The following is a 20,901-nucleotide window of genomic DNA, read 5'->3' as shown; positions in this document are numbered from 1 at the left end:
ACATCCTGCTGTCTTCTTTTCTTCTCCTCTCTTCTCTTCTATTTTCTTCTCTTCTCACATGAGGTATCTGTGACAGATTACATGGTATCAGAGCATAATCTATCATAAAAAACCCTTTTTTTTCTTCTCATCTTCTACAGAAATCTGGTTTCTTAAAGGGTGCACCACTGTAATCTGCTTGGACTGATAGGCTGTCATCTCTTCATTTTTTTCTTTTTCTGGTCATAGGACCAGTTGCCTCTTGTTTGTGGGTATGTTTCACCTTTCAGCACATGCAAGAAGGCTGTGTGACCTTCAAAGGTGTGCTGTTTTTTGGGTGTTTTCTGTCTCAAAAATGTTTGAAAACTGTGTGAAGACCAGTAGTAGTCAACCAAGTTTATGCAGTAACAAGTTTGAAATCTGGTATGTTTGTTGCCCTCCAACTGTTTGAAAAAATGCTTCCTCAGTGCTAGAAACCTTCTGAGTTATTTGTGTGGCTGTTTGGGCTTCGGTTTAGCTTTTTCTTTCATCTTTTATTCAGCTGTTGGTGTGCTTCCTAGAAGCGTATCAGTTGTGTGACCAGTTTTGGGACCTAAAGGTGTGCTGTTAACAATTTGTTCAGCCATGTCAACTGATAATTCAGGTTGCTTTCCTAAATAAGGGTGAAAACTGAAGAGATGAGAGATCCATCATATGGATGTCCGAACTCTACAGAAAGGTAGGGCGAAACCTCCATTTTCAATGATCAATCTTGAACCAAGAACCGAACCAGATCTGAAACCAAAAGGTAGGAGAGGGAGGTACCTAATACGAAGAAACAATATCTCCCAATGAAGGTGTTCACACCCAAGGAAAACTCCAAAGACTGCTCCCACTGAAGATGACACAGCGTAGGGTGGAGCAAAATCAGCAGGTTCTTCACAAGAACCGAATCCTTCAGCAAGAATTAATTGGAGGGTATGTGAGCACGACTTTAAATCAGTTTTTCTCCAAAAACTGATATCAAGAACCCTTCTTGATCACTCCTACAATGGAGATCGAACTGACAATGGTGGCAGCAGGAGAAGGGCACAAGAGCAGAAGATGGCACAATCTTACTGTAACTACCTTCTCTCTTTCTGTGATCTGAGATCTGTTGTGTTGAGATGAATGGAGGTTCGCCCTCCTCCTCCTTTTATAGCCTTAAAGAGAGCTCCTAATCTCATTAGGAGTTTCCTAATCCAAATCTGTATTTGGATCAGGACTTCTCTTTAAGAGGTAAGGATAAGCCCTTATCTTATCTGCAGATTAGATCAGCCCTCCTAATCTCTGAGTGGATAGGGATAACTCCATATCCTATCTGTTGATCCAAAACCCAGATCCGCCCCTTCTTTAACTAATCCAATTAAACTAATTTGAATTGGGCTTTAGGCCCATTAAGTCCATGTGCTCACTAACCTTCCAAACTACTGCCCAGTTGGGTTTCCTTGTAGGGCGTGGTACTCAAACATTGATCTATACATCAGCCACATGGGTTCAGCCTAGCCTCTATTACAAGGCCTGGCCGAATTCACTGTTATGGGCAGAGAACCCCTGAGCCCATCGCCATGGGCTCTTAATGGGCCCAACACTTACGCTAAGTGGTCCCTAGGCCAAGCCACCTTATAAAAACCCGGGGACTGTGGGCAGATGCAAGATTAGCCCATCAGGTACTACTCTCAATGGTCTTACACTTGACCTCTCAGCCCATAATGATCAAACACTTCCTGACAAGAGAGAACCTCTCCATCGAAGGCAAGGAACAGTGTTGCACTCTCTACTCACATGGATCCCAGGAATTAAAACCTTTTGCAAACATTTTGAAACCATAATATATATATATATATACATATATTTATATAAATATATTTTGCAAAAACAAATTTCAACAATTGAAATCGGCTACCGACAACTTTGGTTTCCATCAGAGAGAGTGCATCCCCGATCATTACCTTTGTCCTACAAAGGGGCTGATCTTGTCACTATGATCACCCACTCAGATGAATTCTCAGACTATCCCAACATACCCAGGTTTTGACCCCCTCTAAGGATCTCACTAATTGGCATATCAAAGACAGCCCAATCCGACACCTAGTGCAGTATCATAATCGAGTCTAGGGGTTAGGTGTAACATTCCAGTTTTGTCCATTGTAGAGAAGATGGGCCGAATGGCCTATAGGCTGTTTATCCTTTCTTACTGGGCCCATCCTTCCTATGTTATGTTCTTTGTAATTTCTTGCCCAACTAAGGGCCCCCCTTGTAATTATTTAAATTTAACATAACAAAATAGTGTTAGGGTGTTAGAGTGAGAGTATGTCTGAAGCTCTCATACTGTAAACCCTCATTGCCATACTCTCAAGGTCTATTTTCTTCTTGGGATCAAAGCAAGCCTGAACTTGGCTTAGGCTCTCATGTGGGTGTAGTCCAGCCGACTGCATGAGAGTGTTCTAGGGCTCAAAGCTTCAGCTCATGTTACCTGATTCTTGGAGGTCATTGGAAGGTGCCCAAGACTCAAATCTCTTGGAAAAGTGGTTCGGTGACCAAGAAGAATCAGAAAAGAAAAAAGGGGGAAATAGTTCGATTTTTTATTTGAAGCTTAAATATTGTAAGTTGTGCTCAGATTTCTGAGTTATTATTTTTTCTTTGTTTTTGGACTGTTGAAGTGTCTGAAATTTTCTTGAAAACTGCACAGCTATTCGAATGTTTGGACTGTCAAGCTACTGAAACATCCTTGGATTCAGTGCTGCGAAGTGTTGCTTCTATTTGGCTGTTTTTAGGGCCTGTACGGATTGTTCCTGAGGCTTTTTTCTCACCTTTGACAGTGGGGTCTTCTCTACTGCCCACACTGTGTTTGTAAAAAGGCCTCTTCATCAATACAGACTGGTATTTACTCTCTTTGGGTACCTTTTGGTGATTACCTAGAAGTTCCTGATTAGAAAAGGAACTTCGATTGGGTGCACAGTGCTTAGAAGTTTTCTGATTACTTCTTGAAGGCCGAACCGAGTTGTTTTTAGTGTCTCGTGTAGACGACAAGGTGCTGCTTCAGACTTGGTTCTTACAGCTTCCGGGTGTGGTTAGGCCTTGTGTATTGCTGTCTTGAGGTTGGTTGAACTCAGTCCTAGCTCATCCTCATTCAATACACTTGTAGAAGTCATCTGAAATCCTATTTGAAGTGTTTACATGATGGACTCCTCAGAGATTGAAAACAAGAATGTTGCTGAATATGGACAGGTTTAGGGGACTCCAGTTGATTCTTTATTGATTCTAACCATAGTTAAACTAGATGGAACTAATTATCTGACATGGTCACAATCGGTAAAGATTTATATATGTAGTAGAGGAAAGTGAGGGTTTATTTTTGGGAGCAAGAAGGCTCCTCCAGAAGATAATCCATCTTATGAGAAGTGGATGCAAGAAAATTACACCGTCATTGGGTGGCATGTGAACTCAATGCAGCCACAGATTAGCCAACACTACCTATGGATGAATTCAGCAAAGGAAATGTGGGATAGTGTTGCAGAAACCTATTCCCAAAAACTAAATGTGGCTAGAGCCTATAAATTGAGAAATGATGTGAAGAATTTAAGGGAAGGGGAGAAACCTTTAGTTGTATACTTCTCAACCCTAAAGTCTCTGTGGCAAGAAATTGACCTAATAGAAGCTATAAATTGGGACACCACCAATGATGCAGAGACCTATAGAAAACTGGTTGAAAGGAACAGGGGGTTTGACTTCTTAACAGGACTAAACCCAGAATATGATATCACAAAACAAAATATTCTATCCAAGGAGAGTGTCTCATTGTCACAAGCATATGCATTGCTGAGCAGTGAAGAGAACAGAAAGGTTGTCCAAGTTCAAGGGTCTGGTATTAGTGAACACTTTGCGAATATGGGGGTTAAACCCAAAGGGGTTGCTGGTGGCTCTGGGAAGAAAGAGGTTATATTGAGTATTGCAAGAAGCCAAAGCATACCAAAGACAAGTGTTGGAAATTACATCCTGATCTTGTTCCCATTCGGTTTCAGAAAAAACATGATAGTAAAAGGACGGGAGTGCAAATGTGGCTGCTAGTCCAGATAGTGATAAGTACTATACTGAAGAGATGTCTGCTTGTGCACAGTTGGCAGCCATGAAAGCAGAATATGAAAAGTTTGGGAAGATGATCAGCCATCTAGAGGGTGTGACTTCTTCTTCCAACCCTTCAAAAAATCCAGCTTCTTCTGCATTTGCTCATTCAGGTATAAGGGCTTCTGCCAATCATGCAACCACTTCAAATAATCTTAAGATCCCTTGGATTATTGACTTAAGTGCTTCTGATCATATGACCGACCTTTCTACCTTGTTTGTTTCATATGATTTGCTTCCTGGACGTGATAAAATCACTTTAGTCGATGGTTCACTTGCCCCTATTTCTGGCAAGGGAACCATCAAGGCTACAAATTCCTCGTTCCTACCCTCTGCCCTTCATGTACCTAGACTAAATACAAATTTTTTGTCTGTAAGTAGTTTAACCAAGTCATTAAACTGTTGTGTAACCTTCTTTCCTTCCTACTGTGTTTTTCAGAATCTGGAGTCTCAGAAGGTGATTGGGAGCTGCCATTAGGCGAACGAAATATACCGGCTTGATACTCCAAGACAATGCCTTGATCATCCTAGAAATGCTGCTTTTAGGTTTGTTTCTTCAGAGCCTATTAGTCGGATTATGTTGTGTCATTGTCGTTTGGGTGATCTGTCTTTTTCTGCCTTGAGTCATCTATTCCCTGAACTGTTTAAGGGAATTAGTTTATCCAGTCTACATTGTGAGTCTTGTGAATTATCAAAGCATTGTAGAAACAATTATCCTTTGAGCAATAAAAGATCTTCTTTTCCTTTTAATATTGTGCACTCTGATGTGTGGGGTCCTTACCACTTACCCTCTATGGGTGACTACAAATATTTTATCTTGTTTATTGATGACATTTCTCGGTTCACTTGGATATTCCTGAAGAAATCCCGTGATGAAGTTCCAAGACTTGTAAGACAATTCCATGAATTTGTTCTAACCCAATTTGTTACCAGGATTAAAATTTTCAAATCTGACAATGCAAAAGAATATTTTGAGAAGAACTTATCCTACTATATCTCTGACATGGGGGTTATTCATCAAAGCTCCCGTGTTAGGACCCCAGAACATAATGGAGTTGCTAAAAGGAAAAATAGGCATATTGTTGAAATTGCAAGAAGTATCTTGTTTGCCTCACATGTTCCTACAAGGTTTTGGGGTGATGTTGTTCTCACTGCTACCTACCTTATAAACCGTATGCCATCCAGGGTTTTAGGGTTTAAGTCTCCCTTCAATCTCCTTCATGTGGACAAGGACCTTTTTTCAATTCCTCTTCGTGTCTTTGGCTGCCCCTGTTATGTACATGTTCCAAGTGTCCAAAGGCATAAATTTGAAACAAAAGCCCACAAGTGTATCTTCCTTGGTTATCCCCCACACAGAAGGGTTACTGTTGTTTTGATCCGAAGACTGACACTCGGTATGTCTCAATGGATGTCACATTTGATGAGCTTTCTCCCTTTTATGGTTCCTCTCCAGAAGGACATTGTCCACAGGGGGAGGATTTGTCACAGGTGTTTGCTCTTCCTCTTCCTGTCCCAGTTGAGTCTTTTGATGAGTCTACTTCTGAAAGGATTGTTGGATCCATCGAATGGACACCAAAACTGTTGCGGAATGGGTGGGCGAATTTCAAAAATTTCCTACCTTCGTTCCAACTGGGAATCGCATTCCCTGATTTTAGAATCAAAATTCAAGGATCCTACTTAAACCAAACCAAACCAGATTTGAACCAAAAGAGAAGGGAGGGATTATACTTGATCCAAAGAAGCAGTATCTCCCAAAGTTGGTGTTCACGCCCAAAGAAGATCGCAAGATCAGCTCCCACTAAAGATGACACAGTGATGATGGAGCCAAACCAGCAGTGTTTGTCCCACGAACCAGGTTCTTCTGAAGAACTCGATGGAAGAATGTGAGCAGCGCACGAACAATCAAGAACGTTTCTTGATCTTCTCGAACTGGTAGAAAAAGGGCGACGGCGGCGGCTGTTGGAGGAGGAAGCTAGAGAATGTGGTGAACTGCTATTTTCTTCTCTAGGGCTGTCTGAGATCCTATTTCAAATTACAGAGCTATCTGCTGAAAACTCCTAGGGATCGAAATCAAGTAATTCGAAATTAGGGTTTTTCCTCCTCTTTCTTAATGATTAAGAAAACCTCCTAATCATATCAGGAGTTGCCCTTATCCAAATCTGTATTTGGATTAGGACTCTTCTTAATCTTATCTACAGATTAGATTAGCTTTAGGGCTCATCCTAATCTCAGATCCACCCCCTTAATAGACTGATCAAATCAGCCCAAATCAAAATGGGCTTTAGGCCCATTAAGTAATAAGTGCTCAATAGTCTTCCAAACTACTGCCCAGTTGGGCTTCTTTGTATGGCGTGGGACCCAAGCATTAATCTACACATCAGCCACATGGGTTCGGTCCAACCTCTGTTACAAGGCCTAGCCGAATTCACTAGGAAGCCCAGTGAACCCCTTGAGCCCATCACATGGACCCTATGGGCCCAACACTTACACTAAGTGGTCCCTGGGCCAAGCCATCTTATAAAAACCCAGGGACTGTGGGCAGATGCAAGACTAGCCCATCAAGTATTATCCTAAATGGCCTTACACTTAACCTCTCAGCCCATAATGATCAAGCACTGCCCGACAAGAGTGGACTTCTCCTCGGTTGCAAGGAACAGTGTTGCACTCTCTACTCACATGGATCCCGGGAATTAAAACCATTTGCAAACATTTTGAAACCATACATATCTATATATCATATATATAAATTTTGCAAAACAAAATTCCAACGATTGAAATCAACTGCCGGCAGTTTGATTTCCATCAGAGAGAGTGCATCCCCAATCATTACCGTTGTCCGACAAAGGGGCTGATCCCGTCACTATGATCACCCACTCAGATGAATTCACAAACTGTCCCAACATACCTAGGTTTTAACCCCTGCTAAGGATCTCACTGATTGGCATATCAAAGACAGCCCAATCCGACACATAGTGCATTACCATAATCGGGTCTAGGGGTCAGGTGTAACTTTCTAATTTCGCCCATCAATCTCCAAGGTCCAGGGCAATACTGGAAATCTGGTCCGGTTCAAGGATTCAAGTAATCCTACACTACGTGTGCCTTGGGTCTCACCCTGGCAGCTGAGACAAGCCACCCCAACAGTTGGCAGCACACCAGTGTTAGCCTTGGTAGGATAAATCTCCCCAGACTTATCCAACGGCTGTGAACATTTAAAACCAACACAAGTCTCAATTAAGTGTCCAGTTTTAGGGTCTTACACAGAAACATACCACACAACATGAATCAAACATGTACTTTATTTATTTACATTAAATATCAAAAGTACATCAAAACAGATTTAAGCTAAGGGCATACAAAATTGTCTAACAGCTTCTCCTTCAAATGAATCAAGGGCTGATCAGTCGTTCCATTCTCCCTGTCCCAGTGTTCTTCCTCATTTACCTCCTCGTCCTATCCTCAATCCCAAGGTGTATCAAAGGCAAAGATCCAGAAATGAGCAGGTTGTTTCCCCTACAACACATGAGCCTCATACACTTCCAGTCATAGATGAGACAACAGGTAATGTTTCAGCACCCTTGGAGGCATCTTTCCCTGACCTTGATATTCCTATTGCTGTTAGGAAAGGAAAACGGAAGTGCACTGCACACTACATTTCCAAACACCTTTCTTACAGGTTGCTTTCACCTTCATACTTTGCCTATCTCTCTTCTGTTGCCTCTAACCCTATTCCTAGGTCTGTGTCAGAAGCTCTTAATATTCCAGAATGGAAGGATGCTATGAGATCTGAAATTGATGCCCTACACAAGAATGACACATGGAAAATGGTTGATTTGCCAGAAGGGAAGGATCCAGTTGGTTGCAAGTGGGTCTTTACTATCAAATATCGAGCTGATGGCACCATTGAAAGGTACAAGGCCAGGCTGGTTGCAAAAGGCTATACACAGACATATGGGATTGATTATCTGGAGACCTTTGCACCTGTTGCCAAAATGACATCTGTGAGGGTTCTTCTATCTTTAGCTGCTCACTTTGACTGGCCCCTTTATCAATTGGATGTGAAGAATGCATTTCTGAATGGTGAATTACATGAAGAGGTTTATATGTCTCTTCCTCCAATGATGTATGGAGCAGATATGAAAGGAAAGGTATGCAGGTTGAAGAAATCTCTTTATGACTAAAACAGTCCCCTAGAGCATGGCTTGAGAGATTTAGAACTGCAATTGTTAACTTTGGCTATGTGCAGACACAGTTTGATCATACTCTTTTTGTGAAGAGGAGTGGACCTCTGGCAATATACCTCCTTGTGTATGTAGATGATATTGTAGTGACTGGTAATGATGTTTCAAGAATTCATGATCTCAAATCTTTCCTCCATACAGAGTATGAGATTAAAGATTTGGGGGAATTGAGATACTACTTCGCATAGAAGTTGCTCGATCCAATGATGGGATTCTTATCTCCCAAAGGAAGTATGTTCTTGACTTGCTCTCTAAAACTGGGAAGATGGGTGCTAGACCAGTTGCTACTCCTATTGATATGAGTCATAAACTCTCTGCCTCAGATGGGACATCGTTAGAAGACAAAGGAGTCTTTTAGAGACTTCTTGGGAAACTTCTGTACCAATGCATGACTCGGCCAGATATTGCATATGTTGTCAATTGCATTAGCCAATTCATGCATGCTCCCCGAGACACTCATATTGCAGCAACAGAACGAATCCTGTGTTATTTGAAGGGCTCCCCAAGAAAGGGAGTTCTGTTTGCCAAGCATGTTCATATGAAACTTAAAGCCTACACCGATGCTGACTGGGCCGGAAACATTGATGACAGAAGATCTACTTCTAGGTATTGCAGCTTGGTGGCTGGTAATGTTGTTTCTTGGAGAAGCAAGAAACAATCGGTTGTTGCTCGGTCTTCAACAGAAGCAGAATACAGAGCCATGGCACATAGAGTTTCTGAACTATTATGGCTAAAATCATTGATGGAGGAACTTGGGGTTGAGCATGACAGGCCAATGATGTTGTACTGTGATAATCAGGCTACCATCAACATTGCTCACAACCCAGTGCAACATGAAAGAACTAAGCATATTGAAATCGATCAACACTTCATTAGAGAAAGAGTATCTTCGGGTGAAGTATGTCTTCCTTTCATCACATCTGAAGGACAATTGGCAGATTTTCTCACCAAAGGCATTCCCAAGGCAAAATGGCCAAATGGCCCATAGGCTGTTTATCCTTTCTTACTGTTTATGTTCCTTTCTATAATGGGCCTTATTCTGGGCCCATTCTTCCTATGTTATGTTCTTTGTAATTTCTTGCCCAACTAAGGGTCCCCCTTGTAATTATTTAAATTTAACATAATAAAATAGTGTTAGGGTGTTAGAGTGAGAGTATGTTCGAAGCTCTCATACTCTAAACCCTCATTGCCACACTCTCAAGGTCTGTTTTCTTCTCCCATCAATCTCCAAGGTCCAGGGCAATACTGGAATTCTGGTTTGGTTCAAGGTTTCAAGAAAACCCACACTGCATGTACCTTAGGTCTCACCCTAGCAGTTGAGACAAGCCACCCCAACCAACTTAGTGGCACATCAGTGTCAGCCTTGACAGGATAAATCTCCCCAGATCTATCCAACGGCTGTGAAGATTCTAAACTAACACAAGTCTCATATGTGTCCAGTTTAAGGGTATTACACAGAAACACCATAATAACACGAATCAAATATGTACTTTATTCATTTACAATAAATGTCATAATGTACATTTTCTGATTGGAGCTAAGGGCATACACTATCTAACAAAAACAAAAGAGGTGATACACAAAAAAGAAGTATGATTTTGGTAAGGATAAATTATGGTATACTCAATGTAGAAGGTAACACACTAAGGATTTTTGTTGGGATTTACATGGAAAACCTAAAAAGTTCCAAGAGAAGCACAAAAACTAATGCAGCCAATACTGTTTCAACTACACCAAATCAAGAGACCGAACAACAATCAAGCAATGGTGGCTCCTCCACTGTTCAATCTACGGGGTCTACAATTAAGAAAGGTCTTCTAAGTACCATGCATGATCAATTTGAGCAGTTTGGGCATGTTCTCAGATGGTTGGAGGAAACTTCCCATACTCCCTCCACTTCTTATGCAACAAACTCATATCCATGCCAACGCTTTTCATGTTTCATCCATTTCTTCTCAATCTCCTTGGATCATTGATTCAAGGGCCACAAATTATATGACCAATAAGTCTTCTCTTTTCTCTTCTTATCACGTTCTGCTTGGAAAAGATAAAGTTAAGCTTGTTGATGGCTCTTTCTCTTCTATTGCTAGACAGGGAGTTAAATTTGTCTGATGTTTACCATGTTCCAAAAATGCCTATTAATCTTCTTTCTATCAGTTGTATTAGCATGTCATTAAACTATTTTGCAACATTCCTTGATTCTTGCGTGTTTCAAGATTTGAATACAGGGAGGATGATTGGTAGGGGACATATGATAGATGGACTCTACATTTTGGATTTGACACTGCTACTTATCCAAGCACCGACTTATTAAGTCAATCAAGTCTACAAAAGTGTCATTATAATAAAGATGAGATTTATCTCTGGCATTGTCGTCTTGGTCATTTGTCCTTTGCTTCCTTAAGATGTTTGTTCCCAGAGTCAGTGTCTTTGTCATCATTAGAATATTCTACTTGTCAGTTAAGCAAACATTGTAGAAGCTCATATCCTCCTATTAATAAAGAGCTGATTTTCCATTTCACATTGTGCACTCTGATGTATGGGGCCCTTATGCTATTGTTGCTGAAGGTGAATATCAATATTTCATTAGTTTCATTGATGACTACTCATGCTATACAAGGATAATATTTACTTCATTCTCATGATGAAGTTCTTGAAGTTATAAAAGACTTCCACCATATGATATATACTCAATTCCATGTTGATACTTAGATTCTTCATTTGGACCATGCGAAGGAGTACTTTGCTAAGGATTTTAATGCTTATCTTCTAAATAATGATATTTTACATCAAGGTTTGTACCCCAAAACACCACAACAAAATGGTGTTGTTGAGAAGAAAAACAAACATTTGTTGGAAGTGGCTCATGGTTTACTTCTCTAGATGAGTGTTCCGAAGTGCTTTTGGGCTGATGCTATTCTTTTTTTTTATCAATAACTCTGAAAAGATTTCATTAATTAGAAAACTTTGGGCTGATGTTATTCTCACTGCTACATACTTTTTTATCCAAGGGCATGGTTTGAGAGGTTTAATAGTGTTATTCAACAAGTTGGTTTTGTGCAATGTCAAGCCGATCACACATTGTTTATAAAGAGAAAAGGTGAGTTGGTTATATCACACATTGTGTAGGTATGTGTAAATATGTATTTTATCAATAAAAAAATGTATATTATATTTTAGATGTAATACATGTATATAAATATTATTTTATGTTTAATTTATATATTTAATCAATTTTTTTATTTTATTTATAAAAATGGTAAATTTTGAAATTTGAGGCCCAAAAAAGGGTTTTTGACAAAAATAGTAGGACATGCCTTTTTCTTTTTGATAAATTAGGACATGAATTTTTGGAATGCATAGATCTCAAAATGTTACCCGAAATGAAAAAAGGTCACCCTAATCGGATATCCAAGCACAAAATTGTGACCTCTGAAAGTTTGCACATACATCAAGTGAACAACCTATGAACCGATGATTGGGTCAAATGGGTCAACGGTTGATCCACCCAAGTCGGATGGATTTTGACCAAAATGGACCCGAATATTGACTACGTGATTGTTCGAACAGTTCAACCGGCTGAATCAACAATAGGTTGAAAAGACTAGGTAATAGGGGCAAAAAGAATGAGAAAGGTGACAATGCAAATGTAAACACCACATCTGAGTGAAAAGGGACCTTATGATGAAACGTCAGTGGGGTAACATCTTGCAACCGTCATAGCAAAGTATGAAGTATGACCAAATCATTAGTCACGTGGAATATACTATAATACTACTACAACTCCTAGCCTCCTACTCCCTTAGTAAATGGTTCTTCTTTAGCTTATGCACATTCAGGTATTCATGCCACTACTAATCAAGTTTTTATCTCGAGTAACCATAGTATCCCTTGGATAATAGATTTTGATGCCTCTTACCATATGACCAACATGTCCCATTTATTTTCTACTTACTTGCTCTTATCTGACCGAGACAAGATTTCTCTTGCTAATGTCTCTCTTTCTCCCATTTCAAGCAAGGGAGACATTAGAACTTCAGATACCCTCACCTTATCTTCAATCTTTCATGTACCTAAGCTTAACACTAACCTGCTTTCAGTTAGTAATTTGACAAAATCTTTGAATTGCAGTGTAACATTCTTTCCTTTTTTGTTTTTCAGGACATGAAATCTCATAAGATGATTAGGAGTGGCAACGAGGCAAACGGGATATACCTATTGGATATGCCTGAGCAAAGTTAAGTATCACTTCAAAGAGCAACTTTTGCTTCAAATGTGTCAGAGTCAATTAATTGTGTTATGTTGTCATTATCGTTTAGGCCATCTTTCTTTTCTTCATTGGATCTTTTGTTTCCAACTTTATTTAAGGAAACTAAGTTGTCAAGTCTACATTGTGAGTCATATGAGCTGTTAAAGCATTGCAAAAACTCTTATCCTACAAGTAATAAAAGATCTACTATTCCTTTTCATATTATTCACTTTGATGTGTGGGTGCCATACCATTTACCTTGAATAGGTGGTTATAAATACTTTAATTTGTTTATTTATGACATTCTTCATTATACATGGGTTTATCTTATGCGGTCCTGTGCTAAAGTCCCAATTGGATACCCATATCAAAATATTTTGATCATACAATGCTAGGGAATATTTTGAGAAAGACCTTACCTTATACTTTGAGAGATTTGGGGTTGTGCACGAAAGTTCTTGTGCCCATACTCCATTACAAAATAGAGTAGCAAAAAGCAATATTCAAAATTTTGTCACATATCAATGACACACCAATACACTAAATAAGGGGTTTTTGGGATTTAACCTATTTTAGGGGGTCAAGGGGCCTAATACACCCCAACCTATTTTTGAAAATAATTAAAAAAAAAAGATGGGTACAAGGTTCGAAGTATGATACACCCCTTTGCACCGTATTTGGGTGTATCAATACTTTGAAGCTTGGCAAAGAGGAAAAACCGACATGTTGTTGAAGTAGCCAGGAGTATTCTTTTTGCCTCCCATGTTCCTATGAGATTTTGGGGTGATGTCATGGTAGCTACCTGTCTTATTAACCGCATGCCTTCTCGAGTCTTGGGATTCAAATCCCCCTTTGTTGTTTTGTTTCCACATTGTGATATATTTTCTATTTCTTTGCATGTATTTGGTTGCACATGTTATGCCCATATGTCCTAGCTCTCAACGACATAAATTTGAACCCAAGGCTAAGAAGTGCATTTTCTTAGGGTATGCCTCCACATAGAAGGGTTATTGTTGCTTTGATCCTACTGGTGGCACATGTTTTGTTTCCATTGATACCACTTCTCTTTTATGGTCATTCTCTTGAGCAGGAGCATTCCGTTGAGTTATTTACTAGTGTTGAGCCCTTTAAACTCCATTTGTCCCTTTGGTAGAGTCTTCCTCATCACCTAGCTCTTACATTCTTGCTCCTCCACTACCTACCAGTCCTTTGGTCTTTACTAATCATTCTATTGTTCAAAGGTGGTATCAAAGAAAAAGGCTATGGCAAGAAGTTGTTCCCCCATCTTCAGTTTCACCTCAGGCACTCCTAGTTCCTAAAGAGAGGACAAGTCCTTTACCACCTGCTCGATTACCTTCCTTCCTAAACCTTGACCTACCTCTTGCTGTGAGAAAAGGCAAGAGAAAATGTACAACTCAATGCATTTCAAAACGCCTTTCTTATAGCCTGTTGTCACCCTCATACTATTCTTTCCAAGCCTTTATTTCCTCTCAACCATTACCGACGTCTTCTACAGAAGCCTTGTCCAAGATAGAATGGTGGGAGGCTATGAGAATTGAAATTGGCAAAAATAATACCTTGGATATTGTATACTTGCCTATTGGAAAAGAACCAGTGAGATGTAGGTGGGTGTACACCATCAAGTATCATGTTGATGGTAAAATTGAGATGTATAAGGCCTGACTGGTTGTCAAGGGTTATATGAAGGTTTTACATGTACTTTTAAGTGAGCAAGTAAATGATTATATCATAAAAAAATGCAAAAGTGAATGGACATGATTGAAGTATTTTACCATTCATTGGTGCAATGGTAAAAGCTTGAGCTTACAAGTGTGACATGGATTTTTTTGAAAATAAACAAAACAAAAAAAATAAAAATAAAAAACACCCTTGAAGACCTTCAAACTCACCCCACCAAACCACAATAAAAAAAAAAAAACAGAAAACCTACTCAATCCAACCTCCACACTTTGAAGATCCAAACAAATCACACCCTCCCCACAAAACAGTGACCACCCAAACTCTACTCCTCTTCACATCTAGAAACACTAGCCCTAGCTTTCTCCCCCCTTTTTCCAAATTCAGAAAAGCATTCATTGCAAATCCTCCCCACCCACAAAAAAGGCCCATTATTTTTCTTACTTGGACTTACGCCTCTACCACTTCTTCCAACCCAATTTTCTCAACTTCTTAACTTCTCCATAACCTCAGGTTGTGGCTCAATAGGTACAGGAGCCTGAAGCCCCCACCTCCAAAGGTGTTAGATCCCTGTTTAACAATTAAGTCTTCAGCATCATCTTTGCTAATTTTGGATTTGGTTTTCAATTTCTTCCTTCTATATAGTGGCCACACACAAAAAAAAAAAAAAGAGCCAAAGATTAGGTCCATATCTTGTGTAGCCCACATTTATTAAGTTGTGAACCACACCTGCAATAAATCTGAAAAGGTAAAAGAAGAAGAAGAAAAAGAGGAAATTGTTCAAAAGAGAGAAGAAAAGAATGAAGAGGAAGAAAGAAGGGAGCAATCTTACCTCTCTCCAATCCCTCAAATTACTTTTATTAGAAATTAATTGCAGTTTGGATACAATTACAAGTATACCCTTAGTAGGGCGGCTAGCTCAATAAAGACAATAAGAAAAGTAAAACAGGCCCATAACTAAGGCCCAATAATAAAGACATAAGACATAAATAGTGCTAAAAATAAAAAAAAAGAGCTATGGCCCATCCGGCCCAATATCTCTACACTCCCCCTTGAGCTGAACATAGATATCAATCATGCCTATTTTGTTTACATATTGCTTCAGTTTTGCGTTAGGTAACTGTTGACAGATGTTGTTGTATATGTGTTTGGTACTGCAAGGGTACTTTTGTAATTTCTTCATTCTTTAAGTTGTACGGCCGTCCTAGTATAAATAATAACATACTGCACGCCTGCAGTATTCTTTTGGGCTCTCAGTCCTCTCGCCTCTCCTCTCTCCCTTTCTCTTCTTCAACATGGAATCAGAGCAGGTCGTCCAGGCCTGAAGGGTGATGTCGAAGAGTCTGATTTTTTCATCTTCCAAAGTCAAGCAGTCTGTCCCTTCATCTTCCAGCTTTCAGCAAGTAGAAATCTGCCTGACTTTTCATCTTCCAGTGTGGAGAAGGTTCTGTTTTATAGAGAAATTTCCATCTGATGTTCGACTGAAACTTTCAGAGGCTATCATCTGATGTTCACGAAGGTATTATCTGCTGTTCATCTACTGTTCATCTGCTGTTCGGCTGCCCTGGTATTCGACTGAAGTACCTTTTTTTTGTTACTTTGTTCTCATTGACTGTTCGGCTGCCCTGTTGATGGACTGAAGTAACCTTTTTTACTTTGCTCTCATTGACTGTTCGGCTGACCTGAAGTTGGACCTGTACCAGGTCTGCTGATTAGGTGTGTGGTGAACTTCACCTTTCTCCTTCCATTTTGTTGTGGGGTCGTATCCCTGTAAAACCGTAGGTCATAAGGACCTGTTTATGTACTGCAACAGCAGTGTTTGTTTTTGGATCCCTGTGAAACCGTAGGTCATAAGGACCTGTTTGTGTGCTGCAACAGCAGTCTTTTTTTTTTAGGCAGTGCCCCTCCTTTGGGTGTTGTTTTTAAATCTGAAATCATGAGTGGTGAAGATTCTGCCACATCTGGAGTTTCCTCAATGCTGAATGGAATGAGTGGGGGTGGTGACCTATCCTTTCCAATTGTTGTTGTCCCTCTTGATGGTTTAAATTACCTAGAGTGGTCAAGAGGGATCAGGTTGTAGAACACTGCAAGGGGGAAAATAGGTTATATTAATGGGAGAATTAAAGAACCACACTCTGGGAGTGCTGAATATGATAGATGGAATCAGGAGAACAGCATGGTTATGTCTTGGCTCTTAGTCTCCATGCAACCTCAAATAAGGAATAATTTCATGTGGGCTGAAACAGCATATGAGATCTGGGAACAAGCAAAATCTACAAATTCAGAACTGCGACACTATGCCAAGATCTATCAACTACAAGCAGAATCGTCTACTTGTAAATAGGGGGAGAGGTGTTTATCAGTATATTACTCTGACTTGACTTCTGTCTGGAAGGAGTTGGATCATTACCAAAATGTGGAATGGAAGTGTGACGAGGATGCAAAACTGTACAAGAAACTTGTCTCCAAGCAGAGAGTGTTTGCCTTCTTACATGGTTTGAACCCTATGTATGAATCTATCAGAGTCCAGATTCTCAGTTCTAAGGATCTTACATCAGTTCAGGAAGTTTATGCTCTTGTACAATCTGAAAAGAGCAGAAGGAATTTAATGAATAACTCTGGTGGAGATGCAGTTGTGTTGGCAGCAAAAGGGGGTGTCTCTACTAGTGTGGAAAATTCTTCCAAGAAAGGAGATCTCCAGAAAAAAACAGAGGATAAAGACAAATTGTGTACTCATTGCCAGAAACCTCAACACCACAGAGATACATGCAGGGATCTTCATGGGAAACCAAAATGGGCTCAAGATCTTGTTGGAATAATGTTAAAATAACTTAGTTGCAGTTGTTAGGGCCTGTTTGTCTAATTAAAGTGTTTTTTATTTCGTTTTTTATTTCTGTTATGTCTGTTATTGTACTCAGGGGCACAAGGGTCTTTTCCCTTGTTATTTCTGTCGCCCTATATATAGTAAAATAAACACTGGCACCGCCAGTACTGTTACATTGCAAACCTTCTCTCTTCCCTCCTCTCTTCTCTTCTCTTCTCTTCTCTCCTCTTCCACCTATCTCTGGCCAGCTACACTGTCAAGATGGTATCAGAGCGGGAATGCTGATTAAAAGAGAGCAGATCGATCAACCCTATTGTCAAGAGAAGATCGAACAAACTAGCAGAAAGGAAATCTGATTCTGGACTACAGAATAGCTACGACTGGTACAGTTCTCCCTATTTTTTTCTCTTCTTCACTCTCCTTGGTCATGGGCCGAGTGAAAACCCTATGAATCTGGGGCGGCTGAATGCTGTCGAACCTGTGTAACCCTAGTTTTCTTGGATCGTGTGATCCTGTTCATGTGTTAAGACAACTGTAGGTCAATGCTGACATGTCTTCTCAATGGTTTGAGTTGACTATAAGCAAGAAGGATCTCTCCTGCTGATTGGTGGCTGTTAGCCATTCTGGAATTCTGGTAGGTGGGGACTGATAAAACTATACAGGTCTGAAACTGCCGAATATTACCTCAGTTTTGTCCAGAATTTGGTACCGTTTGTGCTCAATCTGATGGGTGAACCCGAGTGTGAGGGTGTGAACTGAGTGGAGCATTGCTTTGTGGAGTAGGGAGGGGTCCTAAGTCCGGTGTGTGGGACTGATTAACTGCTTGACCATGTCAACTGCGAATTCTGCTACTTCAGAGATCTCAGGGAGCCACAATGGAGTGAGTGGGGGAATGGATATGAGCTTTCCCATGGCTGTCATTCCCTTTGATGGTCTGAATTACCTTGAGTGGTCTAGGGGGATAAAACTCTACATCACTGCTAGGGGGCGAATAAGATACATCAATGGGAGAGTAAAGGAACCGAAGTATGGAAGTGCTGAGAATGATAGGTGGAACCAAGAGAACAGTATGGTGATGTCTTGGCTCTTGGTTTCAATGCTACCACAAGGAAGACCTTTATGTGGGCTGAAACTGCTTGTGAGATATGGGAACAAGCGAAGTCCACTATTCAGAACATAGACACTATGCCAAAATATATCAACTACAAGCTGAATCTTCTAATTGCAAGCAGGGGGAGAGGAGTCTCTTGATGTACCATTCTGATTTGACATCAATATGGAAAGAACTTGATCACTATCAGAATGTGAATTGGAAGTGTGATGAAGATGCAAAGGCCTATAAGTCACTTGTATCACAGCAACGCGTGTTCGCCTTTTTCCTAGGGCTGAATCAGTCATATGAGTCCATCAGGGTACAAATCTTGGGTAGTAAAAGACTTGCCATCAGTCCAGGAGGTGTATGCCTTGGTGCAGTCAGAAGAAAGCAGAAGAAGTGTGATGAATGGTGTAGAAGGGGAGTCAGTTTCCCTAGCGGTCCGGGGAAATTCAGATACAAATGTCGGAGGTGGCTTTAAAAGGGGTGACACTCAAAAGAAAACAGAGGATAAAAGCAAGCTTTGGTGCACTCACTGCCAGAAGACACGACACACTAAAGATACATGCTGGGATCTCCATGGAAAACCTAAATGGGCACAGGATTTGGGTAAGAAGTCAGCACCGGATCAGGGCAAAAAACCAAGCCAGCAGAATCAAAAAAGGTATAACTCAACTAATCTGGCATCGACAGAGACTAGTCCTTCCGTAACTCAGGAGAGACATCCCGGTTCTAACCCTAAGGAAGATATTATCAACTCCTTCCGTGAACATTTGGAATTGTATGGTAGGACTCTCCGCCAGGTGGATTCTAGGCCTACTCCTTCTACCTCATTTGCGTCTACATCAGGTAATGCCACAGCCTTCCATGTGTCATCTCATACTACTGATTCACCTTGGATTATTGACTCCGGAGCCTCAAATCACATGACCGGCAAGTCAAATTTGTTCCAGACATATAACCTTCTCTCTGGGAGAGATAAGGTAAGACTGGCTGATGGTTCTTTTTCTACCATAGCTGGCCGAGGCACCATATCTCTCCCACTTGGCCTTACTCTTCCTAATGTCCTGCATGTTCCGAAATTACCTATTAATTTGTTGTCCATTAGTAGTATTACTCACTCTTTGAACTGCTCAGTCACCTTTTTTCCATCTTCATGTGTGTTTTAGGATTTGACCTCGGGGAAGACGATTGGTAGAGGAAGCATGGTGGATGGTCTCTACGTGTTGGAGAATAATGCTGGTCTAGTGGCGACTGAGTCCACAAGTTCGTCGAGTGAGAGTCAGGCCTATTTATGGCATAGTCGTTTAGGTTATCTTTCTTTTGAGTCGTTAAAAGTTATGTTCCCAAAGTGGTTTGAGTCCTTGTCAGTGAGTCAGTTACAGTGTCAAACTTGTCAGTTGAGTAAGCACTGTAGAAGTTCTTTACCTTTAAGAAATAAAAGATCTGAATTTCCATTTCATATTGTTTATTCTGATGTTTGGGGCCCTGTTACTCTACCTACTGCGGTTGGCTATAAGTATTTTGTTACTTTGATTGATGATTATTCTCGATACACTTGGGTTTACCCTATGCGATCTCGAGATGAAGTGCCACAAATTGTGAAAGATTTTCAACGCATGGTGTTCACTCAGTTCCAAACGGAAATTCATATTTTCCAGTCGGACAATGCAAAGGAATATTTCCATAGTGATCTCACGAAGTTCTTTGCTTCGAGTGGGTCACTTCAACGAAGCTCTTGTGCCAGGAAACCCCAACAAAATGGTGTGGCTGAACGAAAAAATCGTCACCTTCTCGAAGTTGCTCGTGGCTTGCTAATTCATATGAATGTGCCAAAACAGTTCTGGATGGATGCAGTATTGTGTGCGACATATATCATCAATCGCATGCCCTCTCAGCTACTAGAGTATAAGGCCCCACATCAGCTCCTGTTCCCTACAGCCCCGTTGTCCACCATCCCGATGCGTGTTTTTGGGTGTCGTTGTTTTGTCCACAACCTATCACCTATTCGTGGTAAACTTGACCCTCGGGCTGTTCCTTGTGTTTTTCTTGGTTACCCCTCATCTCAAAAGGGGTATCGTTGCTATGATCCCATTGCCCACAAGTACTATGTTTCCATTGATGTCTCATTCTTTGAGAGTCAACCGTTCTTCTCGGTTTCTCCTCAGGGGGAGAGTAGGGTTGAGGAGAAACAGGCGACGACTCAGATTCAACTACCTCCTTTACACGATCCTCCTGCGTTCCGGGTTTTCCATTGTCGCCATAAGAGCCAGCAGAGTTCAAGAGCCGCGGAGCCAGACACTATGCAACCAACATCATCGGATTCACCCGAGGCAGATCCGTCTCATCAGCCAGGTACACTTGCTCCCATTGCTCCTTTAAATGTTGATTCACATGTCCCCAATGATCTTAATATTCCTATTGCTAAGAGAAAGGGTGTTAGATTTTGTATCACTAATCATCCTATCTCTAACTTTGTGTCCTATGAGCATGTTTCGCCTTCGTACCGTGCCTTCCTCTCCTCTGTGGATAGTGTTCCCATCCCTAAGACCGTGGCAGAAGCTTTGTCAAAACCTGAATGGACAGATGCAATGCAGGAAGAAATTGATGCCTTACACAAAAATGATACGTGGGAGTTGGTAGATCTTCCTGAGGGGAAGGAACCAATGGGGTG

At 40.7% G+C, this 20,901-nt stretch overlaps 1 protein-coding gene across 2 annotated transcripts in view; it reads right to left on the bottom strand.

Moving 5' to 3' along the window:
• Positions 1-20,901, bottom strand: part of RAD50 (DNA repair-recombination protein (RAD50)) — a 133,896-nt gene that overhangs the window by 11,050 nt on the left and 101,945 nt on the right. The gene's annotated exons all lie outside the window — the stretch shown is intronic.

This window comes from Nelumbo lutea, chromosome 3 (assembly GCF_056320005.1).
Source record: "Nelumbo lutea isolate HS-2025 chromosome 3, American lotus-T2T, whole genome shotgun sequence".
NCBI lineage: Eukaryota > Viridiplantae > Streptophyta > Magnoliopsida > Proteales > Nelumbonaceae > Nelumbo > Nelumbo lutea.
This window is presented reverse-complemented; position numbering and strand designations above follow the sequence as displayed.